This window comes from Varroa jacobsoni, unplaced genomic scaffold, assembly GCF_002532875.2.
Source record: "Varroa jacobsoni isolate VJ856 unplaced genomic scaffold, vjacob_1.0 scaffold_1366, whole genome shotgun sequence".
Taxonomy (NCBI): Eukaryota; Metazoa; Arthropoda; class Arachnida; order Mesostigmata; family Varroidae; genus Varroa; species Varroa jacobsoni.
In genome coordinates this window covers 88,679-98,366 of record NW_019214268.1, presented here as the reverse complement: position 1 = coordinate 98,366, position 9,688 = coordinate 88,679, and the positions used below count along the sequence as shown (strand labels likewise).

Below are 9,688 nucleotides of genomic sequence, written 5' to 3'. Positions count from 1 at the left end.
TACGGATTATCTACGAAAAAGGAATAGGTAGATACGTACGCCTAAAATTTCATAGCTAACAAAGCTGTTCATTCCCACAAAGGTCGAACGGTGACGGTCACCGAGTTCCGATAGGAAGAGGAGTTGAGGTAAGAAGTAAACCTTATGCAGGATTGGAAAAAAGCATAAGAAACAGGCCTGATAGCATAAGGTGACGACGGATCCTGATTAGATGGCTAAATGTTTCTGAAGACACCTAACCGCTGAAAAAAGACCTCCCTTTCCCCATCATTTCTCCTCACGATAGCGTTTCCTTCCCACACAATGAATTTTTATCGATGCGACTCGCTGATTAGGCAGGATGTGGCTGTCATGTGAATGACATCGATGGATACGAACATGTACGTCAAGCACGTAAAGTAGCAACTGAATGTTATTTTTTAATAAGGCTCAACTAGAAGATTTATATGAGAGAAAGCTTTCTATCAGGGTTAATTACTGAGCGCGTCCTTTCCAGTCATAAAGTCCTGTCTCGTCAATTAGATCTCTTCCTCCCTTTTGCACTCTACGAATTCATCTGTAGTGAAAAATCATGCTGAAGAACAAATAGCTAAACGCGACTCGATTATTGGCGTACACGTTACTATTATTTACCTTCTTCGGTACGTGAGGAAAACCATAGGCCCCCTTTAAGGAATCGTTTCGAAGATATGGGGCTGCATTGGAAAATAATTGTAGGCGTTTCTTCAAGGTGACAATATGGCCAAAGTAAAATAATAAAAGCTGCCCAATTTAGCAATTTTCAGTTTGTGTGTTTGCAAAACAGACCTACCGAATTTTTTTTAACTAAAACATTTTTTTGTGCTGTCAGATGATCTACAAGGCATGCTATAGGAACTAACTACATAGCATATTTCCAAGCGCACTACAGCCGCATTGCAGAATGAAATCCTAAAGAATATTATGCATAGTTCCCCTAGATGTGGTAACACCTAGTAGTGCACATGCATGTAGATGCACCAAGTCCCCTACGACAACATAGTCGAAATCTCCCAAACGGATCTTCGTGACAGGTAAAACCTATCGGCTTATCCACTTGCTAATATAAAGGATAGCCCGTACGACTTACTAAGAGTGGAAATTCAAACGAGGCGCCAGTTCGAAAAAATTAAATTTAACTTAAATTTTCGGCTGACGAACAGCATCTTTGCACTCGCCGGTAATCTTGACATTTAACAGGCCAAAAAGAGATGCGTTACAATAGAGTTTACTTAAGTTTCATAATGTTTTACATAAATTTAGTTTGTTTTACGTTCTCAACTTAGATTAGAGAATAACCCGTGTTTAACGTACGATTCAAGCAGTTACTTCAAACACAAACTTATTAATATTTGCATTTTCCTTATATGGATATACTGAAATCATTTTTATTTCTATCAATGGAAAGTTTACTCTCACAGATACAATGTTTGATACAGGCATGTGCTGCAATATCGTTCATCTGAATTATGTCTGCTGCTTCAAATTAAAGTAAAGACAGGCGATATCACTATATAAGCTAACGTTTTCTTCCGGTAAGCCAGGAAAATATTTACAGAGATGTATTTCACAATATAAAAATAAACGAAGAACGCAGCGTTGTTACTTAGCGCACTTCAGCATTCAAAGGAAGAGCGGCCAAGATTTTCATAGAAAAACTGCACAAAAAGGTAAAACAGATGCATTTTTTTAGGAGTAGATATTTTTCTCCTAGCGAACCGTTGATGGCGACATGGTTCAATCTATTAAATTCAAAAGTATTCACTTTTTCTGAATAAATTCGAATTGGTAATTAACGTAGATCTACTTCATTTATTCCAGCACTATATCTTTATTACTGAAAGGGTAAATTTTTATATCACGATTAGTGATAGGCATAAGAGGAAATAATAATTCACTCGACCTCACAATCCTTGCAGCTTCTGTAGCACATCTATTCCTACATCCATGGAAGTTTCTCACTGTGAAAAATCCAAAGTCCTTTCTGCAACGTAAAACTAAGATAGATTTTAATAATAAATTGCACCAACTTTGCCGGGTTGGGTTCTCTCCAGTCTGGTGCTTTCAAAATAACTTTTGGTGAACATTTTATTTCATATTTAAACAAATCGGTATTCAAGTGGAAAGGGATACAGAATCTATAAAAAGAAAGCGTCAAACATCGGTAAAGTTTACATTGAGCTGCGGCTCATCGAGTACTCACTGCAAACATTCCACCAATTTTTATTACACAGACCGATGCTATTTCTATATTGTTAAAAAAAGGTCGGAATGGATATGCATATTCAACATAAGCTTCCCACGTATTTACACGTGAACTCCCTTACCTATATAGGGTAAACCGTGAAGACATGAACATCACATACTGAATTGTATGCCTTATACTTTTTTCGGTTTTAAAACTGCCGTAAGCATATATATATATATATATATATGCTTACGGCTCGGACACACATATATATATATATATATATATATATATATATATATATATATGTGTCCGAGCTTAGAAACTTCACAACAAATTTCAAAAGGTATGTCCTTTTTACGCCTTTTCAAATACGAGGCCTTACTTATTGTGTAACCTTTATCAAAGCCTCCCTAAATTAACCGTGCTCCATACAGGACAATCGAAATTAGTTACCTGGTTGACCTACTGCTGGACCTCGAGCATTGCAGAACGTGTGATATTCGTAATCCTGCTCGCAAGTCAAAGGAATCGCTTTCTAAGAGGGATTGAGTTGCTCGATCATTTTAATTGTTTTCTAGAGTGATGCGCCGTCATCCCGTATCAACCGTCAATAGAGATACAGCTCTTCTCTGGTAAAAACCTCGGCACTGTCAAAGATCTCCTCAACAGATAATCTCGAAACCGCTAAAGTTAGTAGAGAGTGAAGCATCAACACAGTCTGTTACCTATAGTCCTTTCAGTTATAAATTTAACATTAAGATCAGCATGTACCAGCCATGGAACTTTGAAATTTTCATTTATATACAGAGCTATAGTGTCGAATAGATTATGAGTTCATGCAGAAATTTCTAGCTGGACTCCTATGACCCAGAAAAAACTGTTTCACAGCTTGAACAACCAAACTTTTAAAAAGTTTGTCTGAACTCTCCTTTATAGCCATGCCCGTTTGCTTAAATGGCCTAGAAAGCTTTCAGCTGGACAGCAGCAACAGTAGCCTTTGACATGCACTTATATACCTTTATATATAAGCGAAGCAAAATACTTATTGTCTACGCTGAATATTCCAGTTTTCGTAACTCAGCTGCAGGCTGGCAAGCTGATAAATGTCACGGAGACGCTTAACCAGTCACTTAGTCATCATGTTCAGTGACTGCTTTGGCTCTGGATCGAAAACACTGCCCAACGAAAAGTCGCAGTCTCTGCAAGCATTTAGCCAGCTCACCCTCCACTGGCCAAAATCCGTTACTTTGCCTCATGGCTGCCTTGTTACCGTTGCCTCATCTGCCAGTTATCATCATGAGGCTACAAAAATTTTTAACGACAACAACAACAACAATAATGATCGTTGTTGTTGTTGCTGCTGTGTTGTGATGTTAATTTCTTCATTTCCTCCTCTCCCTGCGATCTTCCCCTTTTAAAGCCACGAACGCACTCTCTAGTATTTGTTCATTTTAGCTTTGCTAACTTTCAGCCAGAACTACTATTTGACGTGACGTGATAGCGTTGCTTCATTTCTGTAGCACTGGCTATTGCTGCACGTTGCGTTCTTCGACCTTTGGAACGCACAAACGGAAAAACAACGGAGTTTAGTCTTTCAGACTGCGATGGATTGAACGACCGAGTTCTGTCCAACTTTCTGGCCTCTATTACGTACCACCCAGAGCAGCAGCAGCTCAGCTCGTTGCCTAGCGTCAACGTGTTGTTTTGTGCTTCGGCAATCGTTGTCCCTATCAGTTAAGCCATCGCGATCCCGCCGAATGCAAAGAAGAGGAGGGAAGACGACGACCGGACAGGATGAAACGCAGAAACAAACGCGAACAAAAATCTGAAGCGGAGCAAATGAGAAAGAAGGACACGACTAAGAATGAATAGAAGTCCATGGAGAGACCAACGCAAGGGAAAGCCTGACTAGGGCGGGAAAGAGCAGCCGAAGTATGCTCGCTAGAAAGCTGGGCCTTTCAAAACGGCCGTTTAAAAGACGACGTCGCAAAACGATCTGAAGAAGCGATTTTTCCCGTTCTTCCAAAACGTTCGCTCATCGTCGTCGTTGTCGTCGTCGTCGTCGTCGCTATAGTGTACCAGGGCTGAAACACGGTTTCTGGCATTCGCGCAAACATTATGCAGACAGGTGAGACCCTTCGAATAAAATTATGTGCTCAACGGCATTGCAATTGAAAATCGCCAGTAATAAAAAGCTAGTGGATTCAATATGTGCAAAAAGCTCATATGCAAGACATATATAAGTGTTAGTAGTCTGTGATAGGCAACTTCACGAGTACTAAGAATTAGCTAGAAGATAGTTCTTCGTTTGCGGAACTGCTAATGAAATTTAAGTGTGTAGATTTTATTAGAGAACTTTGTAATTTGAAAATTATTAGTACAGAGACAAACTTAACTACTTGGAAGTTTACGTGTGAACGGAGGTGTCAGTCAACAAGATTTAACCACCTCCGTGTTCATATGTTTAGCTGGAATCGTTATTCTATGCGTGTAGATTTCATTCGTATGTATATAACATCACAAAATAGGATCAAAAGTAATCCATAAAATTGATATAGTAAACGACCGACAAAATGTCATGCTTTGTGTTCGATAGCTCAGCAAAAAATCGTATATAACCTTATAAGCATCTGTCGTACAAACTGACATCTTAAAATAATCATGGTTACAAACAATAGTGAGATCTAAAGCTTTCCATTTTATCCGAAAACAGATCACAGCTGCTTGAATATGTCAATCCGCGTATGAAAGCTTGATCTGAGACGATATGAGGGAAAATCGTCGCCCTCTCTCCGTCGATCCGAGTGCTTAATTGGCGGACCGGATTGACGGGCAGGAGAACATCGTCGCCGCGTTCTTACCGGATATCGCCACTGAATAGAACGCCTTTTTTTTAAGAAATAATCCGTTCTGTCTGTGTTTCGGTGAAGTGCGAAACGTGAAGTGCCGAAACAATTCAGACCTCTGCGAAGCGATGCTTATCGATTATAGCACGAACCGACGCAATTTATACGAAAATTCAATTTGTCAAAGGCCAAGTTGAAACTACAACATTTCCAGACGTACGGACGGTTACCTTGAGTAAGAAAGATACTTTGCAATCACGTTTTTTTAAATCGAATACGTCTGTTTTCGGCGACGCGATAACCTTTTCTTATGCGTAGTCCAATCTATAATAGATACAAAATCTCTGGAATGACGCTTAATTCTACAGGCAAATGTCTCTGTCTTGATCCAAAATGTAGAGGTCCAGGTTAAACCTTCACCGAATATCAAGCGGGGACTGGTTAGCTTGTAGTGGCACTTCGTCCGAGTGAGTGCTTAAGCTGTTCGAACCTATTCACACTACATGTGCGATTATGATACCAAAAACGATTTAGGCAAGACCAGCTACTGGCCCCTATGGAAAGGCTTAAAGTAACGGCGAAAAACAAAACACTAAACGCGTACGCGTTTTCTGTTGCGTCCTTTTTCTGCTTGCAGCTCAAGGAATGCAGCTCCTGTGGTGTCCGGTCCTACTTTTCTGTGTTCTACTGGCTACATGCAGCCAAGGGGAGCCTATTGATATCGAAAGGACCACCGTTTTCCAGATCGACAAACGCCTCTCAGCCGTAATACGTCCACCAATTTAGACAAAAAAGCTTACGAAACTTATTATTTAATAAGAGATTAAAATCAGGTCGGATGAACGAACGAATACATGTTCGACGGAATCTACTGTTAAGCAATTCTAACGTTTATGAAAACTAGCATAGCCCCATTTAACTTAAATTTAATAAGATCTGCATAGGTAAGAATATAAAGAGATATTTTGAGTAGTACTCTGCGATAGGCATCAGTGGGTCACATCAAAGTTCAATCTAGAGCCTGCCATGTTTCGAGTAGGGCCTTGTTGCTTTAAACCGTGGATGATAACTGCCGAATACTAAAATCTATTAACTATATTTTTAAATTTACAAAAACATTATCTATAGAGTTGGTAAATTGGCTAGATAGGTTTTATCCCAATAGTACTTAAATACAGAAAATTTGCCTACTAAATCTGTTGTTCTACGATCTGTTGTGCTGGAAAAAAAAATCGTATATTAATTAGGAGTACACGTAGAGACATAGGCTGTGTGCGTATTGGCCTGCCTGTTTAAAACTTGGCTTTGTTCTTACTGAATTTCTATTTCTATCGATATTTCCAGGAAACGGATCGAGGCGGCTTTTACCATATGTATGTAAACACATTTGACAGGCGGTGCTGCAAAGTGCGAGTAACAATTCAGGCGGATGCAGCTCCACTGACGGACGCGGAATGCTGCCAGCCTGGAAGATGTAACGGAGCCAATTTATGCTAGGCAACAAAAAATCACGGTCTCTCCCTAAAACGAACACGATTTCGTTTCATTGCGAAAAATCGAAAGGAATAGATTAGGCATCGGACTTTCTCCACTTTTTCGTATCATTTGAGCCAGCTCTCGCACAACTGAATACGACAACACTATATGTTGTGTACCTCGTGAAGCAGCGAGAAAGGTCATGCTTCAGAAGAAAACGCTCATTTAATTGGTCCAGCGGTAAATGCCAGCTATGTGCAAAATTTACAAACGGCATCACTCCATATACATACAACTAAATTGAACGAGGAATCAAGCCCTGTTCGCGCACCATACGGAAAAAAGTGACCATGTTAGACGACTGCGTGAACTACGACCAGGTTCGACAACCTCAACGTAGCATTCGTTCTATCCAGTATTGTACATACAGAAATCATTGATTTGCCAAAATATTTATTGGATTCGATAGGTTCTAATAAGCCAAGTATTGCTATGAAGCGGTGACCGACTCCATCGTCAAGTGAGCTACACATTATATTGGATTCAAAAGAGCTGTTGAGTTTTGTAAAGCTGAGAGTCATCCATCACGTGTATCTATGGGTATCATTTCTGCGTAAAGGCTATAACCTTTTTCAGATATGAATATAATTTCCCATTAATCCATATTTCACCGATCGTCATGGTGGCCGTTAAACTCAATATGTGGTCCTTCTTATCTCCGACTTTTGCACTGAGTGGACTGAAACGTATAGTTGCTCAGACAATTGTGGATTGAAAATCTCAGAACTTGATGAAGCTTTCATAAAGCGAGATTAGAGAAGCTTACGCAAAGATACCACTAAAAAATCTTTTCTAAAATATTGGGACAACTTTGCGTAAACAAAGTAACAGTTGATGTCAATTAATCACGAGGTGCTTTTTCGGTAGCATTTTCTCATGCGGCCAACAGAAATATCCTGTCGCAGATGAACGCGTATCCAATGCCTTATCGGCCAGGACACGCCGATTTTATACGAAGTGATTTGTAATTTATTATGGACATAACTAATAAAATAATGTCTGCAACTACAGTACTCAATAAATAGAATACATTTATACCCTGTACGTGTTGAATTCCCAACTCAAATTACAAGCACCTATGCTTTGGCCTAGCAGAAAATTACAAAATATAGCCGTATAGGGGTTTATTATTAGGGTTATTATTTATAAGGGTTAATTTATATAGATAACTGTGTAACTTTACAATTATATAACGAAGTGTAGAACTTTAGTATATGTCTAATGTAAAGCAAGGTCCGTCAACATATAGTTTTGCAATTGCATTATCCCTCTGAACCGAAACGAAACCCGTTCCCGCTTGCTGGTCCTTCGATGCATCCACAGGTTTGATTCTGAGGCAGACTGGAAAGTCCTCTTCAATAACTCTTCGCCTTTCGGTCGCGATTAACTCGAACATGAGCGTGTGCCCCAACACCCCGTGTCCAACTTTCTTCCTCTGTCTGGTGAGGCCAACTGCGCTTCCTGTACGCGATGCTTAACGGTTCGAAGGTTTTTCAAACAGTCGCGTTCCAGATTAAAATGGTTTTATACGAACAAGGGACAACTGCCCCACTAGCAGAAAGACCAAGGTTCTTCCATGCATTCAGGGTAATATGGTTACGGTGGACTAGCCGATGCACGAAAATTCTGAGCAACGCGGGGCCCAGTCAGGGTTGTATGGGTGCCCATGCATTTGGCAAGTGGTTGGATAAAGCGTTACCCGATGTTTGCCGATGGATTAAAGAAATATTTGTACTTCTTGGGAATTGAGGGCATTTGCAGGGGGCGAAATTCAGAAAAATGTCCCGTTATTTCGTGTACGGAGCAGTTCCGCAATCACCGTTTGGTCACATTCGAACTGAGACAATGTAGTGAAGTTCTGTAATGCTTGCAGCAGACCGCTACTGTACACGAGAACGCTGGTCAAAAATATGGCGAGCAAGCAAGTAAAATCAAATTTCGCCGTGTCGGGCGTGTTTTATCAGACATTTTTTAGTACAACAACAACAAATATACATTTGTGCTTCGAACAACTTCGGCATCATCAAGTTAGTAGGGCTAAAATGGCCTTAAAAAAAGGCCCGTTTACATTTTTTTATGTCTAAATCGTTTCCTTCGGAAGTTTTTACTGTTCCTTGCTAGTTCAGTTGAGACGGCCTTGATTTCCTTTATCGACAATCGATAAAGGTCACTGGGTATGTTGAATATCTAGGGCTGAAAGTTTATACGAAGTTGGGATGCGCTGGTTACTTATTGGAACAGCATTTTCATGACTAGGATCAGTTGGGATCAAACACAAAAACAAAACGCTGAGAATACGTTCAACATGAAAGTTGCCACTTCATTAGCATCAATCCGGCTGGCATTCTGGACACCGGCCTTTATGGCACATAACACAATAGGACATGAGCAGTTTATATTGAATAAGCACCCAAAATGAGAATCGACTCGTCGTACAAAAATATCGATACGACTATATCTAAAGTCATCAACTTTTAGTTTATTTTCAATACGAAATTATCAATATGCAATTTAGCAGACGAAAATATAAATAATATGCCCCAAGTACGGTATTTCCGTTCTACACAACGATATAGCTTCTCTCGCAATAGCAATTACATGACACTCGACAATGCCCCCGTTTGCGTTTATATCGAAAGCAGCATTATTAGTATATTGTAACGGTAACAGATAAATGTTTAACGCTGAAATTAGTCCAGATTCTCTTTCAGATAAGTCAAATTGTTTCTACTAGTATAATAAAAATTATTTAAAACAGCAGTTAGACAAATTAATCTATTTGAATTTGATTGAATAATATTTATGAATAATAAAATTCTAATTAAAATAAAAAAAAATATAGACTTACCTCATGGGAAATAGTTCGAGCTAATCCTCGATAGGCTCCTATAATATAATATATCAAAGTACGTGATCAACTTCTAATAAGACTTATAGACTAGTAATAAACCCAAGTGAGGTGCATCTTCATCTCGTCATTAACTAGATGATAATTTTCGTCTCCCACCAAAAAATGTCTAGATAAATATTAGACTTTCGAAAATCAATAAATAAGCTATTTATGTCGTACTAGAACGCATAACTGTTAGAACAATAA

General features: G+C 39.3%; 1 long non-coding RNA gene across 1 annotated transcript; it reads left to right on the top strand.

Annotated features, from left to right (window-relative positions):
- The first annotated feature begins 3,742 nt into the window (after nt 1-3,742).
- On the top strand, nt 3,743-7,601 carry LOC147752276 (uncharacterized). Its single transcript, XR_015314516.1, has 3 exons — nt 3,743-4,337; nt 5,693-5,820; nt 6,400-7,601. It is a non-coding gene; the product is annotated as an uncharacterized LOC147752276 (long non-coding RNA).
- Nucleotides 7,602-9,688: the final 2,087 nt, after the last annotated feature.